The 20,525-nt window shown below is 36.9% G+C and overlaps 1 long non-coding RNA gene across 1 annotated transcript in view; it reads right to left on the bottom strand.

Annotated features, from left to right (window-relative positions):
* The window catches only part of LOC135313076 (uncharacterized), a 140,702-nt gene extending 121,833 nt beyond the window's left edge, over positions 1-18,869 (bottom strand). Inside the window, exon 1 of the long non-coding RNA XR_010372670.1 lies at positions 18,704-18,869. This is a non-coding gene — a long non-coding RNA (uncharacterized LOC135313076). The remainder of the gene's footprint in view (positions 1-18,703) is intronic.
* Positions 18,870-20,525: the final 1,656 nt, after the last annotated feature.

The raw sequence follows: 20,525 nt of genomic DNA, 5'->3' as shown, positions 1-20,525 counted from the left end.
CTTGCAGGATATTACTTGTCAGAGACAACTACCTGGCACTGTAGCTTAGAAATAGCTACTTTTAACAAACCTGGGCCCCCAGACTGTCACCCTTCTTTACCATGAGTAGCAAAACTGCGTGTTAACACATTTCACAGTCTGCAAATTATGGAAATGAACTATGAGACTGCACTGATAATGAAAATGAGCACAGCTTTCCTTTTAAGGGGATCTTAATACCATCTTAACAAATTGTAACTGTTCTGCAACTGTCATGTTTCCCTCCAACATGAATCACATTATAATGCAGGTGTCAACGCAGCAGTATCACCCTCTTCTCTGAATGTTGAAGGAAGAAAGAAAAGAAAAAACTAATTCAGTTCTCTTACAGGTTTTTTTTTTTTTTTACAGCAAAGCAGACTGAGGAGCAGCATTTTTTGCAAACCTTGGTTTATATGAGCTGAAAAGAAGCCTACCAGCGTATATTTCCCTGCCAACAAATAACACTGCAATATCAAAATAGTTCTGCCGAGTATTGGAATGTGCCTATTCTGTACATTGTTTAAGGATAGCTTTCATTTATTTACCGAATGGTTTGCCAAAGAAAACAAGCTGTTCTAGATTCTCCAGCCTTTTAATGCCTGTTCTTGTGGATCTTCTCTCTATGGCCCAAGCTGCAACAATAACACAAACCAATTCTATGTGATATTATGAGATACCATATGTAGTAAAAATTTAGTTTTTTTTTTTTAAACACAGAAATCAGAGAATATCTATACCATCCCTACTCATATTTTTTAAGTCAAAGAAGTCCTCAAAAAGCCAAATGCTGCATCTGTTATTGTCAACCATGATATTCCCTTGTCTCTTTTCATTATTGTGCTGAGGATGAAAAACTACTTTGAATGGCAAGATGAATGTGGTGGTACAGTGCTTGTGGATGCACATATTCAAGAAATTGAAGCTGACATTTTATTCTGCACTATGCTAACCATAAAACATTATTGTTTGTCCTCACTCCAGTCCAATGTCAGACTTTGACACCTTGTGCTGCTGGGTAACAACCTTGAACATTTATGCGGAACTAGGGAAAAAGTGATAGTGTTTGGGAACTGGTTTGACAGCATAAAATCAAAAGGCATTCTGGGAAAGGAGCAAGTACCTGAAGAGACATCTTTGATGTGGTCAGCTCATGCATACCAGTGTCTCAGTCTAAAGCCAGTCATTTTGGTACTAATGTATCTGAAGCTCTTCAGGGATACCCAATGAGTTTTTGTTATGCAAAACAAGCAAGCAATTCCTCAACCAAAACCCTGAATGCAAGAGACAAATCAACAGTCAGGGTATGACTCAATAATTACCTAATACCAATCACATCATCAATGCCTCCTTTCTTGTATTATGAGAAACAGTGAGCAGATGTTCTTTTTTCCCCTTTTCCATTAAAGTCATAATTTTTATAGACTTATAATGTCCTTCCTTAATTACATGTTTTTCCAGACTGGTAAGTCTTGTGCAATTTATCCTCTACACACAGAGAATATATCCCAAACATCAACAATCTGCTATTTACTATATATATATATAAAAAAACAATATCACTGCTTAGTGATAGTACTAGATGTGGGAAATCTGGATTTGAGATTTTAATTTTGTAAGACAAAGCCAGCGGTGGAATGGCACGACTATTGTTTTTTGAGGGAATAAAATTATATATGCTTGCTCAGTACAAGCCTGATCCAGTCCAAACAAGGTATCAACCAAGTTTGAGTGTTACTGGCACATAGGCATGAGCTGTGGCGTTTCAATGACTTCGTATTTGGTTCATGCTGCATATTAGCAGCAGGAGTCTGGTGCTAGACAGCAGATGACAGGGCAACTGGAGATTTCAATACAGGCTAAATCTGGCTTTTCTAATGTGCACTGTCCTTGGCTGATGGGTCACTCTGACTAAACAGATAGGGTCTCAGGGGCTCTATTTCTGGAATAAAATTGCATGTCTAAAGGAGGCAAAATACAGTAATGATATCATATTCAGTGCATACTCCATACTAGCAAAATCACATCTGGTCAAACTAAAGCAAAGACACTGCTTAGAATTGTCTATATTGTGAAACTTCAGACAGGCAACTACTGGTTGAAAAAAAATTTATCTTAAACTTATCATTACTTACCATTAATTCTTCAACATTCACCACTCACTCCCCCTTCTCCTGTCCCTCACAATTTGTCTGTATTGAAGTAGATGAAAGAAAAGTGGTATATGATGCTTAGGGTTCAGAGAACCAGACTTGTAAGGAGCAGCTAAGGGAACTGGGGTTGTTTAGTCTGGTGAAAAGGAGGCTGAGGGGAGACTTATCACTCTCTACAACTACCTGAAAGGAGGTTGTAATGAGGTGGTTCTCAGTCTCTTTTCCCAAGAAACAAGTGATAGGATGAGAGAAAATGGCCTCAAGTTGTGCCAGAAGAGGTTTAGATTGGATAACAGGAAAAATTTCTTCACCAAAAGGGTTGGCAAGCATTGCAACAGGCTGCCCAGGGAAGTCATTGAGTCACCATCCCTGGAAGTATTTAAAAGGCATGTAGATGTGGTGCTTACGGACATGGTTTAGTGCTGGACTTGGCAGTGTTTGGTTAACAATTGAACACAGTTGTCTTAAGGGTTTTTTTCCAACCTAAATGATTCTATGATTCTATATATTACTTGAGGAACTTGAAGAGCAGCAGGTGTGGGCACCACAAATATATACTTCTCCCTGAGCTCCAGCATTACAGCACAAACATACATTCTGACGTTGTGAATGTGCACGTGCACAGCGCAGCTCCAAAACTCGACCTCTACTTCACAGAAAACAATCGTAGGAAATCTTAGGTTGGATCCCTGGAGACCACAGACTGAGCAACTCAGCAGTTATTTTGCCCAAGATCTTATCAGGTCAAGTACTGAAAATCCTCTAAGACAGGTATTCCACAATCTCTTGGCCAACTTATTTTAGGGCTTAACCCCCTCATGGTTCCCAGCACCTCTGAGACATTCACTGCTACAAAGATTCAGAAATATACGTGAAAAATAGCTGGACACTTCATCTGTGCCTACAACTGTTTTGATCTCAGTCACTATATGGCTGCAACATTATGTATAATACATAAAGTAGTTACCATAATGCCAGAAAAACAGGAAGCCACTTCTGAAAAATCATTTTTGTCACATCCTTTAATCTCTGCACAGTATTTTAAAGATCAAATTTCTTAGAGAAGAGGCTACTCATTTTCTGCTATCCCTTTCTGATCTCTTGACTAGAACCCTGTGTACTCAGCAGTAGAATGGTTCTTAAGGGTCCAGATAAACAATTGCTTTCTTGATATTTTTTTCTGAAATATCCTATAAAGTCTGTTTGCAGAAGCGGGTATTAGCCATAGAGGCTTTTGAGCCTCCTTTCACAAATTAATATTTTGAAGACAATTACCATTATGAAAAAAAAATAATGCATACTTATCCCTAGATACAAGGGTTTATGCCTAAACATTGACCTTTTTGCATGGCAGCTTTTAATTGCAGGAGGCAGTTCATCGAATTAATTGGCATTATTTAGACAGTGTGCTGTTCTTTGTTCCAAAGATACTAGGATTGGTCCTTATGTGTTTGTTTATTTTTGCACTTTTTCCAAATTGGATAATAAAATTCCTTCTGCCATTTCTCTTTTCATTAACCGTTTTTTGAACATTTGCACATTCTGTTTATTCTGGTACAATAGCAAATTGCTATAACAACAGAGCTAGAAATACTAGGGAATAAAAATGTCCTTTGCTATCAGGATGTAATATTTGTTTATTATTTGCAAAATAACAAGAGTGAATAGCCTTAATACAGGTTTGCAAATGCATTATGATGGCATTACAGACCCCATATTCAGAAAATGACGCTTGCTCCAAAGAACAAGTCTAATAATATGTTTAATATGTTTTACACTTAAAACGTATTAAAGCTAAACCTAAAATTTAAGTACAAATTTAGCAGATTTTGTTTTTTTTAAAGCTCAAATCAACATACGTAGCTGTTCCAAAACCTTAAAAGAAAATATTTTTGTTCTGTTAGAAATTACCATGTTATTTTTTTCACCATCCCCTACTATTGCAACACTGTAATTACTGTCTTGTTATTATTGCATATTCTCTGAGCCTTAATCATGAGTTACAATCCCATTGTGTCAGACTTTGTAGCGATAGTAAAGTAGTTAGTCACAAATGCGTTCATTTCTAACTTTGGTTCACAGAGGTGACATAACATCAATCCACAAGAAGTCCACCCCATACGCATTACTTTCAAAGCTCTCCTTATTATGTCCTTAGGACGCATAATGAGGACACAGATTTGGACTGGGGAGTCCAAATTTCTTAGAGGTTCAGAGACTTTTTCGGATGTTAACCAAGAACAATTACAACCCTTTTTCCTCTGTATTTATTTTCATATGAAGGTTCAGCCCCACAGTTGTCCTTACTCCAGCCTACCTGTTTACAGATATAAGGACAAATTATGTAACACTCAACTAATCTTCTTCCTCTTAATCTTAGTATCAGGGACAAACCAGCTTGCAGAACAGATCAAAGTTTGGAATTTATTTCCCACTTTTGTGAAGATAAACGTGTTCACCAGAGTTTCCCCACATTTCAGTGGATGATCACCATTATTTCACAAAGTGACCTACCCACTTTGGAAGACTTTTTCCCTTTTTGGCTGGAGGACTCACTCTTAATATCTTCCACTTTCAATTTTGGTGGGAGCACTAAAAAAAAAAAACCAAAGGAGTACAGCTGAACACCATCACACATCAAAAAGTGAAGATAAAATATAAAGATAGGATAGGATACGATACTCTGGACTGAGTAGCTTTGGTACCTAAGTACTGTATAGTACAGTCCACCCTTTACAATTTAATAGAAATTGAGAACCACTGAATTATTTAGATTTTCTGAACTTTTTTTTTGGAGATTCAGTGTGTTGCTTTAGAGACTTAACTTTGCTCAACTACTTGAAAGGTTGCAGAATGTCCAATAATTTTTAGAAGTTCCAATTTATTTTCATGGTGGAGAAAGCTAATGATTTCATGTTGCACAATGGTACAGAGAACATTCAAGTACTGGTTCAATAACTGAGAGAAAGGTTTTGTTATTTCTGTTGTTGTTTACATTACCATTAATACCTGTATCAATACTTAAATGGATATTTATTTGATACTGAATTTCCATCATTCATTGAAATGAACAGGAAAAAGACGTGCCTTAGTTAAAAGGAGATGGACCAACGTGAAAATGGTGGGCCTTCAGTTACTACTGTGGAGGGATATGAATTGCACTCATTGAAATGGGTTGCTGTTAAGGACATGCTATAAATCTGAAAAAGGGGTTGTCCCCAAGATCTGCAATGTGTTTGAGAAGGGATTTTGCATGCAAAACAAAGAACTGACAATAAAAGCAGTTACAGCATTGGTTTTCACTGTGAGATGTGTTTCTTTAGAAAGCTAAAAACTAAAGCTGCCTTCTTTACAGCATATATATACCTAGATTTAGAAATACCTGCATTTCAACCATTATCAGCGAAAAGAAGTATCACTAAACAGATAATATATTTTGATTATAGCATGAATATGGCAAGAAAGAAAAAGACAGAAACAATTGTTGAGAATATGAAAGATAAAAAAGGGTAACTTTCAGAAATGGTGCTTGTTGTATCTGAAAATTGAGTAGTTTGAGCTCACATTGCTTGAAACAAAAGCTCAGAATGAAAGCTTGTAGCAGATCCACTTATTAGGCATTCTTTTCTTGATTCAGCATTGTGCGGCACTATTAGGAGAGCCGTAAAGCAAAGCCTCTTTCAAAAGTTCTTCCTGAAAGTGAGAGTGAAGTAACAACCCTCAACTGGACAAGCTTACATTTTAGTCTAGACTGAGGGGACAACCCAGTGTTGTATCAGAAGTCACCACAGACCTAACCAAGATGGGTAAGAGGACAAGCTTCTCTGCCCATAAACATCAGAGGGCTGTAGAGCTGGTACTGCAGGTAGACAAGCAGATAGATTCAGAGCAGGTTCTGCTGGAAAAAACAAAACTTCGGAAACTCTTTAATATAAGGAAGGGGAAGAACAGGAGGAGGGCACAAATTTAAGAAGAAAGAAAAAAAGAATTGAGAGTAGAGCAGAGGAGGCCATAATACAAAGGAATGTGGTATACAGATGAGCAATTTTGCTGTCAGTGGCAGAGAAGGGAGGCAAGCACTGAAGAGGAGGGGGAGGGAGAATCCAGTTTGCATGATGGTTTTGACAAAACATTCCAGCATCCTAAAGAATATGTTTCTCTCTAAGAAGTCTTTTTCTTTTTTTTTTTTTTTGCACAGCCTCACTACTGAAGAAAATACAGTTCAGTAAAAGAAAAAAGAGGAACATGAAACACCAGAGAAAACAAATTATATGTGCTGCACTCAGGTTTAAATTTTTTAAAAATAATCAATAGAATCAATAGTTATTTTAATGGCCTCCATAACTACTAATCACCTACCTTAAAGACCCTAGTAATGATGCTGATAGTAATTGCAGTAGCATTATGGACGGACATAATGGAGGGGATGTCTTTACTGATTCTATTGTAATGCAAAATAACACCTGCCATTTTGTTCAGCAGAATCAATTCCACCAGACATTATTTGTTCCACTGAGCAGAATATTATATAGCCATAATCTTTTACAAACAGTAAATATCAAAGCATCTTACTAAAAAACCCCACCAGCTTCTGAAAAACTATTGAAGATGTAGCCCAGAAAGGATAAAATAGTGCTATCCGTTTGCCACCATATTACTAGATCAAGTTGTTCCATCTAGGATCATGTTAATGCTTTGATTATTTAAATACATGGTAATTTTTGATGCAAAGAATGTTTTCTTTTCCTCCAAATTTGGCAGTAATATTAGTATGACTTTTAAAAATTATCCTAAACAGTTTTTTGGCTAAGTAACCGCTGCTTTGAAATACATGCAAACCCCAGAGTTGCATAATAGAATGACCCAATTATTGCTCTTTGGAACATTCAAGCAAAGCTCCATAATCATTATTTTTTCTGGTTTTTATGGCTAACCCTGCTGACAATATGGCCAGCATAAATATTTCTGTTCCACCGTTACTCAGCTTTTCACTTCTGTCTAAAAGAGTGTATAAATTTATTATTGGTTCATGGTCAATGAAGAATGATAATTTCTTGTTGTTACAGTTATAAGAATCAAGGAGCCCCGAAGTTCATGACCAAGCTTTGTGGTCAAATTTTAATCTATGGGGAATATCATAAAAGTACCTAGAGAAAAAGAGAACAGTCCTTCAAACAAATTTCACACAGCTAGATACAAAAATTCACCCAATTATTCCAATTTTCATAAGTTTGTTTTGCTTGCAACCTTTTTTCTGTACCTGGCAATAAATAAATAGAATGGTACCAACATATACTGGAGCAAAAAAGCTACACCAGAAACAAAGATTTCTCTGTGATCAAACTACACATTATGGTAACAGAGCATGTTAGTCATACTTTCCTCCTGACCGCTAGTCTGCTAATCTCAGGTGGGGTTTACCTACAGCAGGAAGAGGTGATGCAAATATCCTGACAAAAAGACCGAGACCAAGGATCTATTCAGGCTCAGGTACTTCTGTTCAGGGGTTGTGATGCACTCCAGGCAAAGCAGAGCTGCTTCCTATTCTGCAAATACCGTCTTGTCCAACAATATTATTCAATGCCCCCACTATAAACCATGCTTCTCAGTTCTACACAAGGTCTCAGAATGAAGCAAAATCCATCGCTCACTACTGAAAACAGATACACCATAAAGAAAGGAACTTGCAAAGATAATAATGAACCAAGTTATGAGCTCTTTCTTGTGGAAGAAAGATTATGTGGAAATCTGCACATATAAAAACTGTTCTAATTTTATCATATATTATTTTCCACAGAGGTATTTAGAAAAAAATTTGTAAAATTTATGAAATTATTTTCTTGTAAAGTCAGCAATGGCCTATAAAAGATAAAAAGTGTATGATGAGCAATGTAGGTCGGAAGAAATTAACTTTTTCCCTGGAATAAATGCAACCTACATGTAAAGGTGCTGAGCAATATTTCCATTTAACCCAGCTGAATACATGGGTTCTTTCAGAAAATCTGGCAAGCTTGCAGACTCTTGGAAGGAAAAGAAGAAAAAAAAAACCCACACCACAATATCTGGAATTATTCACAGTAAAACTGAACTGCTACCACCAAAGAGCTGACCAAAATATTTAAATATTGTAGCTTTTCCTAATCTAGGATATTTTGTCCTGAAAAGTGTATGTTCCAACCACAATAAAATACAGAAATCGTACTTGAAAGTGCATAAAATGGCAGCCATTTTTTAACTTCTTCCAAGAGAAATTTTTAACAATGAAAGTATAGCTCAGTGAGAAGAACACAAGTCAACTGCAAACACAGATAACTACTTTCATACCCAGCCTTGAAACTTCGCATCTCTGGAAGACGTTCACAGATCAATCTTTTACCAACAGCTTGTGAAAATTGTGGGTTGCCCCACTCAGATCACAGACTTGTCCATCTCCAGCCTGCTCTCCACGTAATCACCACCGTGGATTGTCCATTCCAGCTTCTTTATTCAACACTGCTACTGCAGAGCCAATTATTCTTTTCATTTTCTTAAGAAACCTGTTCACATCCACGTTCTGCTATTTGCCTACCTCTCCTGCACAGAAAGTGGGGAGGCAACACTGGCAGCCAAACAGATGCACAACAGATGACGTTTGTCTGTTCAGGCTTGTTCACAAACTTCTCAATAACTTGGGTATTACGAGTTATACAGATACCATATTTTGGAACAATTAATATGGGGTATCATAAACTCTCTGTGTGGCTGCCTCTCACCAGTATTTGGGATTGTATTGCTGTTTTACTATAGAAGGCTTTTATCATTTTCTCAAAGCAGTATGTTTTGAAGCTCTGCAAATGTATTTCATGTCTCTTAAAGGAATACAATGATTAAATTTAGCTAATGAAAGAAAGGAAAGAGACAGATATAAAACACTCTCAGTGGGTAGAAGATTCCCATTCTGCTCAACAGCACAAAGAGACTGTACATAACATCAATTATAAAATGTGAGATTCTAAAACAAAAAATCATTTAATCAAACAATATAAAATACTCAATGCTGCTCTATGTTCATTTGCATGTTTCCTTGGGTAAAACACTACTAATTTTTTTCAGTACCTCAAATTTCTGTATGCTTAAAAACGTATTCTGCCTTGTCAAGCTGCACATTCATTCATCCATCCAGTTTTTCCCAAGTGTAGTTGAATGCAAAGCATACCTTTCCCCTGCAGTGCCAGCTTGGCAAAAAGTACATCTGTTAACCTGGTGGCTAAGAATATTTGCAATTTATTTTGTTTCTGTTGACGGCTTCTTATCAGTTTTTCTGTCAGACATTCTTTGCAAAGTACAGTTTGTTCTGCTCAGTTCTGATTTCTCCTTTAAACTCTAGTATTTTTGCCTTCCTGACAGCTAATCTCCATTTCCTTTTAAGTGAAAAGACCCATCCATTTGCTGTCAGACAATTCTCCTCCACAGCTTGTTACACCTTCCCATTTAGCATCTTCTAATATACACACTAAAACGTGAACTATATTAACTACTGCCTTCATCTACACTTTGGATTACTTGTTTTACAGACTCGTGATCAAAAGACAATGTGGTTGTCTGGCTAACTCCCTGATCCAGTAGCTCAATTAGCACTGACTGTTCCCCTACACAGACCGGGGAACCAACGAGAGGAAGAAACATCCATCCATATACTGGGGCGCCTCACCAAACAGTTCAGCAAGCAAGTAAATGCAGTCAGACAGAACCAGGCTCTTGCACTGCAGACATATTCGTTACTCTGCACAACATTGCAGGTGCCACAGGTGAGGCAATAAAAAATAAAATTATAAAAGACAAAATATGAACCAAATTTCTTGAATTCCAGTCCACTTTTCTAGCTACCAGCAAACATTTCTCCTTTCCTTTTTCCTTTGTGTCGTGGTTCAGCCTCAGTCAGCAACTAAACACCACGCAGCCGCTTGCTCACTCCCCCCACCCCTGTGGGACAGAGGAGAGAATTGGAAGAGCAAAAGAACTTGTGGGTTGAGATAAGAACAGTTTAATAACTACAATAAAAATAATAATTATAATAAGAATTATTATGATAATAATAATAATTATAATATACTAAAATGGAAAAGAAAAAAAAACAAACACAGAAACACAAACGATACAACCGCTCACCACCCGCCAACCAACACTGCCTGTTCCCGAGCCATGATTGCTGCCTGCCCCCCCCAGCCAGCTCCTCCCAGTTAACATACTGGGCATGACATTACATGATATGGAATATCCCTTTGCTCAGTTTGAATCCGCTCTCTTAGCTGTGCCCCCTCCCTTCCTGGCTTCTTGTGCACCCGGCAGGGCATGGGAAGCTGGAAAAGTCCTTGACTAGCACAAGCACTGCCCAGCAACAACCAAAACATCGGTGTGTTATCATTGCTTTCATACTATGTCCAAGGCACAGCACTACGGCAGCTGCAGTGAAGAAAATTAACTCTACCCCAGCTAAAACCATGGCGCTCTACTAAAGTATTCAAGTACTCCTGTGCAGAGTCCCAAGAAACAACTCAGAAACAGTAACTGTTATTGTTTTGCTGCTCTGGTAGAAGAATGGGCACAGACAGACAAAGCAGTTAGTCTTGAAGGGGTGAGACCACAACAATTGTAATTTGCATTCGCTGTGAAACAATACAATGTTATGAATGTTCTTTCAGTAGCGCATCAGGCCATTTGCCGACTCCTGATTGTCTGTGAGTCTCTCTGTGCTTGTAAAAATCACAGCACTGAGCTAAGTATACTGTGCTTTTACCATCTGGCACTATAGCAGGAAGGCTACATTAGCATAACCTGCGTTGCCATCAATTTTAGGTGGCACACTGATTTCTTTAAAACAAATAGTATCTGTCATCAAACATTTTATATCCTTATACTTCTGACAGCAGCACAGAAAAAAATCGCTACCAACCCTCTGTTGATATTTGATATGTCTTTGTTGATATTTTCATCTATGCTAAGCTCATGTTGTCCCATCTTTGTAGCCAAAATAATGAACAACCGATCACAGATCCTCAGTTAATTTTTTTGCCAGTGATACACAAAGACAGTGATCTTGATGGCTTATTTAGCAAAACCATATGGTTTGCTTATTGTTGTTGTTATTAGCATTTAATAATAACTTCCCAGTTTTAATGACATTTCTGTTACCTTGTATTTCAAACAATTACTTCATTACACATCTGTCAATGCAAGAATAAGGATGGAATATTAACATTAACAAATACTTTTAGTTGAAGTTTCCATAGTAACTTCCATCCATTGCCTTGTGTTCTTATCTGCTCTAATTTATGCATTCTTAACATCCTCTCTCTGTTATTTTATCTACCGACAGCAAGTAAATAAAAAGAGAAAAATTATCATTACTTCTATATTCAGGCACTCAAAAATATGGTAGGAAAGTTGAATGCACATGTACACATATCTTCAGATAAACAGAATCTCTCATTATGATCACACATACCCAGTACGCAACATTAAAATAAACTATTTTTCTGAAAGCCAGATTAAGACAATGGTTTCTGTTATTGCTGGCATGATGTCTTATTGCAACTCTAGCTTCTTAAAAGAGTAGAGAATATTTACTCTTATCAGCCTTCAGCAGAACTGATGTGTTACACTGCAGGGGATGTGCCACACTTTCTCTTTTTTTCTCTGAGAAATACGAGGGTAAAAAGACAAGAGGATATGGTTCAGTATGCACAACGAGGCACGGACAAGATTTCTTGGGGCTTTCAGACCGCTTTGGTATCCAAGAAGGGCCAGAAAGGTTTCATCCCACATGAGTATCTAAGACTTCAGACACACAACTGTTTCTTAGGTCCTGGTCAAAAGCAAAGTTATGCAAATGGGTAACTTCAATGGGATTAATCTAAAGTTTAGAAGATCATAAAACACTGAAGGACCGAGGCTTCTAGTGTAAGGGAAGAACTTTTTCAGCATGTGCTTTTAGAGTGATAGTACAGTGGGACTCCAATCCTAATTTTCTGCATATTCCCACCATAATAATTGCTATAATATTTCTATTATTTAATCAGGTAACACCCAGCTGACGTATAAGTATTTAAGGAATGACAGCGTCACCTGTTTGCTAAAAGTAAGGTCTATGTATGTTGGGATACAGAAAAATTTAAAAATTCCTTCAGCTGACTCTTCCTCCCACGATATGACATTTGCTAAATAGTTTATCTACACTATTAGTCTTATGTGGTCATTAACAAGAGGGAAAGAAAAGGAAAACAGACATATAAGAAAAAAAGGAAAAAGACTGAATGAGAAAAAAGAAAAATGAGCCTGGTAGAATATGGGATACTTACTTCTAAGTCCCCATAACAACTGAAAGGGAAAAGAAACAAACAGAAAGAAGGAAAAAAAAAGAGACAGTAATCAATAGCCTTTCTGTATTTGCATAAGTGCCAAGTTAATATTCTACTGAAAGAAATAACATTATTTTCTGATTTTGAAATGTAGTCTTTTCACTGATGTTGTCTAATTTTTACATAGTCTAGGAAAAAAGAAAGTAGGTGGAAAATATCTAAAGGAAACATGGAAAATTCTAAAGAAAGACAAATTATCAGTACTATAGGACAAACAGTCTGGGACACACAGAAGCAAGTATTCCGCTCTTATGATTTCCTGAGAAGTCATACCCAGCACTGACCAGAAGCAGCTCTGCTTAGCAGATGAGACCTGACAAGAAAAACCCTGCCACCTGTTGAATTCTTGTTGCTGAGGTTAGTGAGTCCCAAGAGGAGAAAAACAAAAGTAGGAACCAAAGTAACTCGCCCTTGAGCAACACCACAGTGGAATATAAGAATCTAAACCTTCCTCGGTGTTCATAAACCACTAAGTGCAATTTTTTGAAACAGTATCTTCTAATGCTTGGACAACATGACAAAACTTAATTGGGATCATATTCAGATACGTAAAACGTATGGGCCAGCCTTGATTTGAGTTTTGTAATTAAAACAGTTCTAGAGGTATACAAGTCTATTTGCACTACTTCAAGCATTCCTATTTTACTGCTTCAAAGTCCGTTTTGGTTTACAGCAATCGTGTTATTATTCAGCCATTTGGATTAGTGCCAAGTACCAGCCACTCTTTAAGCTCCATACATTCCTCATGTGCCAATTAGTTTGCTCTGAGTGACAAAACAAATAGACAAATAACTGTCAAAGCAAGTTCTCTCATTACATATATGTGCAAATTATTTAAAGTATGATTTCAGTTAGGTTCTAAGAATAAATCAATAGCATTTCCATACTCCAGTACTGACTTCATGTAGATTTAGACATATAACAAAAATTAGGCAAGTTCTTACATAATTTGCCTGAATTAATTCTGCATTATTAAAACAGAGCTACAAGTTTCTGAGTTTAATGCAAGAGGAGCAAAATGGGTTATTTTACTTTATTTCTGAAGTGTTTTATCTTATTTCCTGCTTTCTGGGCTTCCCAGTGTATCCCATGATCTTTGTATTTGTCTTATACACAGGTTCTCGTCAGCTTATAAAATAGATTAAATACTATCACTGTTTAACAAAGAATTATTAATAAAATGTATTTATTCATCATGGTAATGATGAACGCAGCAAAGTTTCACTTCATCTTCTGCCTCATCAGCAAACTGGGTAATGCTCTAGCAGCTCCACATCAGTGTCTGTTCCTTCCATAAGAATCTACATGGAACAAATAATGGAACAGATGCCCCTTTTAGAAGGTATTTCTCTTTCCATCTTCCCTCTTCTCCCATAGTAGGTAGAAGCAGATATGTTTTTTTAATCTTATTGGCCAGTATTAATTTAAAGTCTGAACAGAAGCAGCTAGGAGACAGCATCAGTGAACAGAAGATTGGAATAAAATATAAGAAGGAATGGATAAGCTAGAAATTAGAGAAACAGAAATGGAAAACAATTCAGCCACAGTGCAAAGTGAAAGGGTTAAATAACTATATTCTTTGATGGAAGACGATCAGTTTGAGAGGGAAAAGAAGAAACATTATACTACTATAAATTATGCATTTATTTAAAATCATTTACATTTTTGGTAAAGAGAAACAAGTCTTAATGTTGCTGTATCATTGAGATATCTTCCCAAACACTCCCTGGTATGGCTTCAATTATCTACATTCCACTAATGTGAATCAACAGCTGCCAGAATGGAGGTGGAGAGGCTAATATTTTTTCTAGTTAAAAACATGGTAGGAAAACACCAAACAATTAGAAGAGCTGTTTAAACAAAAAGACAAAGGCCATGTGTTTGAAACTAGAAAATATTTAATCCTTTAAAGAGTGAAGTTCTGGAACAAGATTTTAAAAGGAGCGCTTGTTGCTTTACATAATGTCAGTTGTGCAATAAGCAACACTTACTGACTCCTGAAAGAAAAAAGCAGGATTGTAATTTCAAAAAAACACCCCCTCATAACTTTACTGAGAGATTGAAATATTTTCCAAAAAAGAAAAATCTACCTATCAAACAAGCGTTTAAAAATTAAGATTATCATTAGAAATAATATTTCTTTGATCATACGTAGAAAGGCACCAAACTAAAAAGGGTTGAGTATCCTGTAGGAATAGGTATTCTGTATCCAACTGTAGATACCTGCTGAAGGGAAAATCAAGAGCGATAAAATTATCTCTGTTTTAGTAAGAAAAGCATTTAAAATTCCAAGTTGATTTCTTAAATCTACTTTTTCTCACTCGAGTAAGAGTGGGTTAATTTTCAAACCATTTCAGGTATACAAAAATCATGCATCAGAACTACGTCAAAGGAACGAATGATTACCTCAAAGTCAATTAACTCAAAGGGAAAGCAGAGCATTTCAGTAACAGGTTACTATATTCCACTGGTGTGGCTCATAAAGAGAGACGCCTTAATCTTGATTATGACTGCAGCTTGGGAAAATTAATGCAGAAGTCACTGGAGTTGTAAGAAATGTACACTAGTGACTACATGGCCCGTTTGGCACTGATAGAAAACTTGATGATGTTGAACAGCACTCATTTTCTTATACTATTACAAGATTTCATAACAGATAACCAGAAGTGGAGCAGATTATGAGACAGTAAGGCTATAACCAAAAAACAACACTAGTCATGTTCCCAAATGATATGCTGGAATAACAGTGCATTGAACAGAGAGTGCCAAAATATGACAAGTTTCTGAAAATGCATGATAATCTTGTATCAGGTCCACAAGCAATTTAAGAAAAATAAATGTTTCTTTAGCCCTTATCCCACTGTATTAAGTCTATTCTAGGAAATGTCTGGGAGCTCCTGTAGACTCTGCAGGGAAAAAAGTCAAATACCATTTATATCCTTTATTGTTCTCAGTTGAGAGCTTTTTCATACTTGCATCTGAGAAAAAGTCGCCATGATGGCATATTACATCACTGTGAATCTAATGATCATAGACTATAATGATAAAAGTCCTGCCAACTTTCAGGTATGTTCAAAACTATTTATTAATCCTTCATTATCACAGCTACTAAAAGATCAGCTCAAATACTCTGTTTTTACTTTATACACCTTCATTAATATATTACACTTGAAGGTCTTACCCTGCATCCTTTTAAGTCAGTTATAAAGCTTTTATCCATTTCAGTGGCATGCTTTGTGAACATCTCCATGCTACCAGAGCATAAGAGGTGTACTTTTCAGGAGTACCCCAGTGAAAATTACATTTTCAAAGTAACTTTTAAAAGTAGGAGGGGAAAAAGAAGAAGAGAGAGAGAGTCCTGAACAGTTTGAAGCATGTGGAATTCATTTCCTAAACCAGAATAGTTCTCTCCAGCAAACATCTGGAAAAGCAAAAAAAATATTGAATTTTCAGAAAGTTATAGTAACAGTCAGCACCACTGATTTGCTGTGCTTTAATGTACCACTCATACTATACTGAAAACTAATTTCTGCCTTTCATATTACTATAGTTATAGGAGCACATTTTACGATTGCTTGGTACAAAAGGTTCCGCTCTTCAAGTGTACCACTGAACTAAATTGAGTTGACATTCCAATACATTGAGTATTTCTTTAATGACAATGTTCTGTAAATGCACTTACAGCATTATAGCATAAATGGAAAAAATGTAAGTTAGTTACAGTATCACAAAATCACTAAGGTTGGAAAAGACCTCTAGGATCATCAAGTCCAACTGTCAACCCAACACCACCACACCTCCTAAACCATGGCCTGAAGTGCCACGTCTACATGTCTCTTAAATACCTCCAGGGATGGTGACTCTACCACCTCTCTGGGCAGCCTGTTCCAATGCCTGATGCATGTGCCTGTATTTCTGACTCTAGCTTTCTTTTTTTCCACCAAGGTACACTTGAACAACCTGTTCTTTATTATAATTAATTGTCTGAATTCACAAGATTGGATCTACTGGATCTGAATTGTTCCTTACACTTCTTTCTAGAAAAACGACAAGGGGAAAAGCAATAGATTGATTTTTAATGGTATAATCAAGATCTGCAACAACAATAACAACAAAGTATGCTCCTTCATACTGTTTTGAATTGCATAGTTGATATACAGCCAAACCTCCTTCAATCAAAATTATGTTGATTTTGTGGAGGGGCACACAGATGAGTTCATGAGTGAAGAGTTATCAGACACCATTTTCAATCAAGTGATGATGAGGGCAATCCAGCCTACAAACTTTCTATTACAAACTTTCTACAACTTTTTGGACCATTTTCTGAAAAAATAATATCTCATCATTAAGGATGTGCTTCACAGCAGGTGCATTATTAGGAGGGAAGTATGTTTCCAATTCAAAGTATGGCAGGCATGATGATACACGCAGCTGTGTGTCACTGATGAAGGAAGGCAAAAGCAACAACGGCCAGATAACGAACATCCCTTAAAAGTGAAGCAAAAGTGCAAAATTTAACATTAATCTTATAAATTACTTCTGTCACGAAGTTTGGTTTAGAAAAAGAACATTAAAAGGTAGTTATAAGTTCTTGGTTTTGTCACGGTTTAGCCCCAGTCAGCAACTAAGCACCACGCAGCTGCTCGCTCACTCCCCCCACCCCTGTGGGATGGGGGAGAGAATCAGAAAAGCAAAAGCAAGAAAACTTGTGGATTGAGATAAGAGCAGTTTAATAATTAAAATTAGACAGTAATAGTAATAATGGTAATGATAATGATAATAATAATGATAATATAATGAAAAGGAAAATAACGAGAAAGAGAAATTAAACCCAGGGGAAGAAGAAAACAAACAAACAAACAAACGACGCACAAATGATGTAACCGCTCACCACCAGTCCCCAAGCCACAATCACTGCTTCCCTGGCCAACTCCCCCCAGTTAATATACTAGGCATGACTTCATATGGCATGGAATATCCCTTTAGCCAGTTTGGATCAGCTGCCTTAGCTGTGCCCCCTCCCCTCCCAGCCTCTTGTGCCCCTGGCAGAGCATGGGAAGCTGGAAAAGTCCTTGACTAGCACAAGCACTACCCAGCAACAACTACAACATCAGTGTGTTATCAACATTGTTTTCACAGCACTATACCAGCCAGCAGGAAGAAAACTAACTCTATCCCAACTAAACCATTACATTTTTACACCTGCTGGTATGACAAAGGGAGTCACTGCTTAACCCTGTATGTTTTTCAAAGTATTTCTTTAACAAAAGTTTTTAAAAGAGCCTATTGTTTGGAGAAGTATCTTCTAGCACAGAAATATTTATATTAATTTGCCTTTTGTTTAGTTCCAAAGTGTCATAACTTGTATGACATTTTCCATTTTTCCCTGCAGAAATTGAGAGGGGGAAGAAAAACTATTTTCCATGCCATTTTTGCAGGCTGTACACATTTTCGCGTAATACCAATAATTTTCTCCCAGACTGCTGATCACATGAAAGGATCTTTCCTCCTGCCAAGCGTTTTCACCTTTCAGAATTGTCACATAATTCTGCGCTCCATCGAAAGCATTCAACATTTGCTGAGCTTCCCCACAACTCTTTCTCTACACTGATCATACAACAATCATTTTCTTCCAATAACCCCATAGATGTAGCCATCATAAAGTTCCTAAATAAATATCATCATATTGAACAAATTCCAGTCTTTTCCACCTGAAAACGCTAAAGTTTTCATACCAAGTATTCACAGCTAAGTACCACAGATAATAAAATGAGCTCTGCTGAGGTACATGATCTGCTTGGTTTTAAGTAAAAATCCCTTTTTAAAATATTTAATAAAATTCTTAGGAAGAGTTATTGCATGCAAAGTATAATATTTACAGAGAAAATCCAAAACATTTAGTTGGAGACCTACTAGTATCTATCTATCCCTGAAAGAGTACTTGCACACGTATTTTCATTTTTTACTATTTAAAAGTGCATGAAAAAATACAAACTATGATATAATAATAAATCAGCAAGCTTCAACCTTGAATACATGGCCTTATACATGTGTCCTCCTTCTGCATAACCTAGAAAACAAATTACAAGCTCTAACACACTAATACGAATACTGAATGCAAACTGTGGGAAATACCTGGTTATGTATCATTTTTATGGCTCCAGAGTCAGCTGTCCTGTAGGGTAAGATGATGACGACAATAACAATAATAACAACACGTGGGAATGATAGTGCAATCTCAGAAAAGAGGAAGAACAGGCTATATGGTTTTTCACAGGTGTTAATATTTCTCTGTCCTCAGTGGTATTCAACACTGATGCAACTCAGACTTGAAGTTAGGTATATGCTTAAGTAATGTGCCGAATGGCCTTTGTACTACAGACTCGTTTGAATTCACTTGGACTTTATCTCATAGCAGACAGAATGTGGATAGAACCAACAGACAGCACACCTTGTCATGTTTGCCCACACCTCCTTTTGAAGAAATGTTTGTAGAGAGCTTATAGAAGTTTAATGAAGCTTTAGTCTTTAAAAGTTCAAACGCTATGGATTGTTGCATAATGTATTATGTTAATAGGTTGTTTACAACTAGACGTATTTTTGTAAAAGGACAATCAGAATGTCATTGCAGAACATGAGATAGATGTGATCTGTATTAGATACTCCTTCAGTATAAAATTAGTCCTGCTTGTTTCTTGTAGTTGTCCGACTCCTCTGTGTGGATATAGCAAAGCCTGTCATGCTATAATTTAATCTGTAAGCAGATCTCAACATAGCACAAAGTATAACCCTGCTGAAAAATCCACATTTCAGAAGATCTTCGTAGCTACGTTAGCTTGGCATTCTGCCTGGGTTTCTCAGCAATGGGAGCAGCCCAGGAGCAATGCTGAAATACTGTTACTATCGCTCAAATTACTCATTTTAATTAATACCCATTAACCCTTTTAGAACTTTATAAATGTACTCCCAACATAAAGCAGCAATGAACAGACCAGATGACTGCTTAATACCACCACATTTTTCAAGTGACTGGTATGGGGATGGGTAGGAAACCAATATGCTATACAGTGCCATTTGCTCTTTTACTTTGTGTTGTTGTTCATCTGGTAGCATTAGCTTCCTAAAAGATACTGAGACACTGATGGTTGCAGTCTCTGGAACATCATGGGCCTATCAATATATTATCTTCCACAGATGCAACATATGGTATGCAATATAAAGAAACCCTACCTGCCAGCTCTGCCAGAGAGCACCCATTAGGACAAGATAGGCAGAATTTTCTGATTCAGCCTTAATATTCACTGTGGGGGTTCTTTCCTGGTTTGGGCTGGGTTTTGGGTGTGGGGTTTTTTTTTTGTTTTTTTTGTTTGTTTGTGTGTGTGTTTTTTAAGCAATATCCTTTATAGGTTACCTACTGTAGATGTGGAGGATAAGCCTTTGCTTTCTTTGTTTAGAGGTACAGTTCAGCTCAGCCTGAAGAACAGTTTTGAGGCATTCATCACCCAGAGCACATGTTAAATCTGCGAGCTGCAATACTTGGATTTCAAGACATGCAAATCTATAGCAGATTCCCCAGTAAAAGCTGAGGACAATGAATAGGTGGAAAGCTGTTATCACAGTAGTCAGGGGAGGCAGACATGTTTTCAGAGGCAAAAAAATAAAATAATATACAAGAAAGAAATCAGGGTTCATTCTTGAAACAAGAGCCCTCAGGGAACTTATCACAATGCTTCCAATCTTCTATCCTTTTTTGTAGCATGAAAAAATAAAAGAACAAAAAATTGTGTTCATAAGCTAATAAACCAATGAAAAGAGACTACATGAGGAAAAAGCGTTGGAAAATTCTTTTGGCAGCAAGCGGACTCCTTCAGAGCTCTCTTCTGTGCTGCACCAAGTCTAAAGAGAAAATTTGACTTCTTGTGAGATTTTGTGTACACTAGTGTTCTATGCATATTTT

Source organism: Phalacrocorax carbo, chromosome 4 (assembly GCF_963921805.1).
Source record: "Phalacrocorax carbo chromosome 4, bPhaCar2.1, whole genome shotgun sequence".
NCBI lineage: Eukaryota > Metazoa > Chordata > Aves > Suliformes > Phalacrocoracidae > Phalacrocorax > Phalacrocorax carbo.
This window is presented reverse-complemented; position numbering and strand designations above follow the sequence as displayed.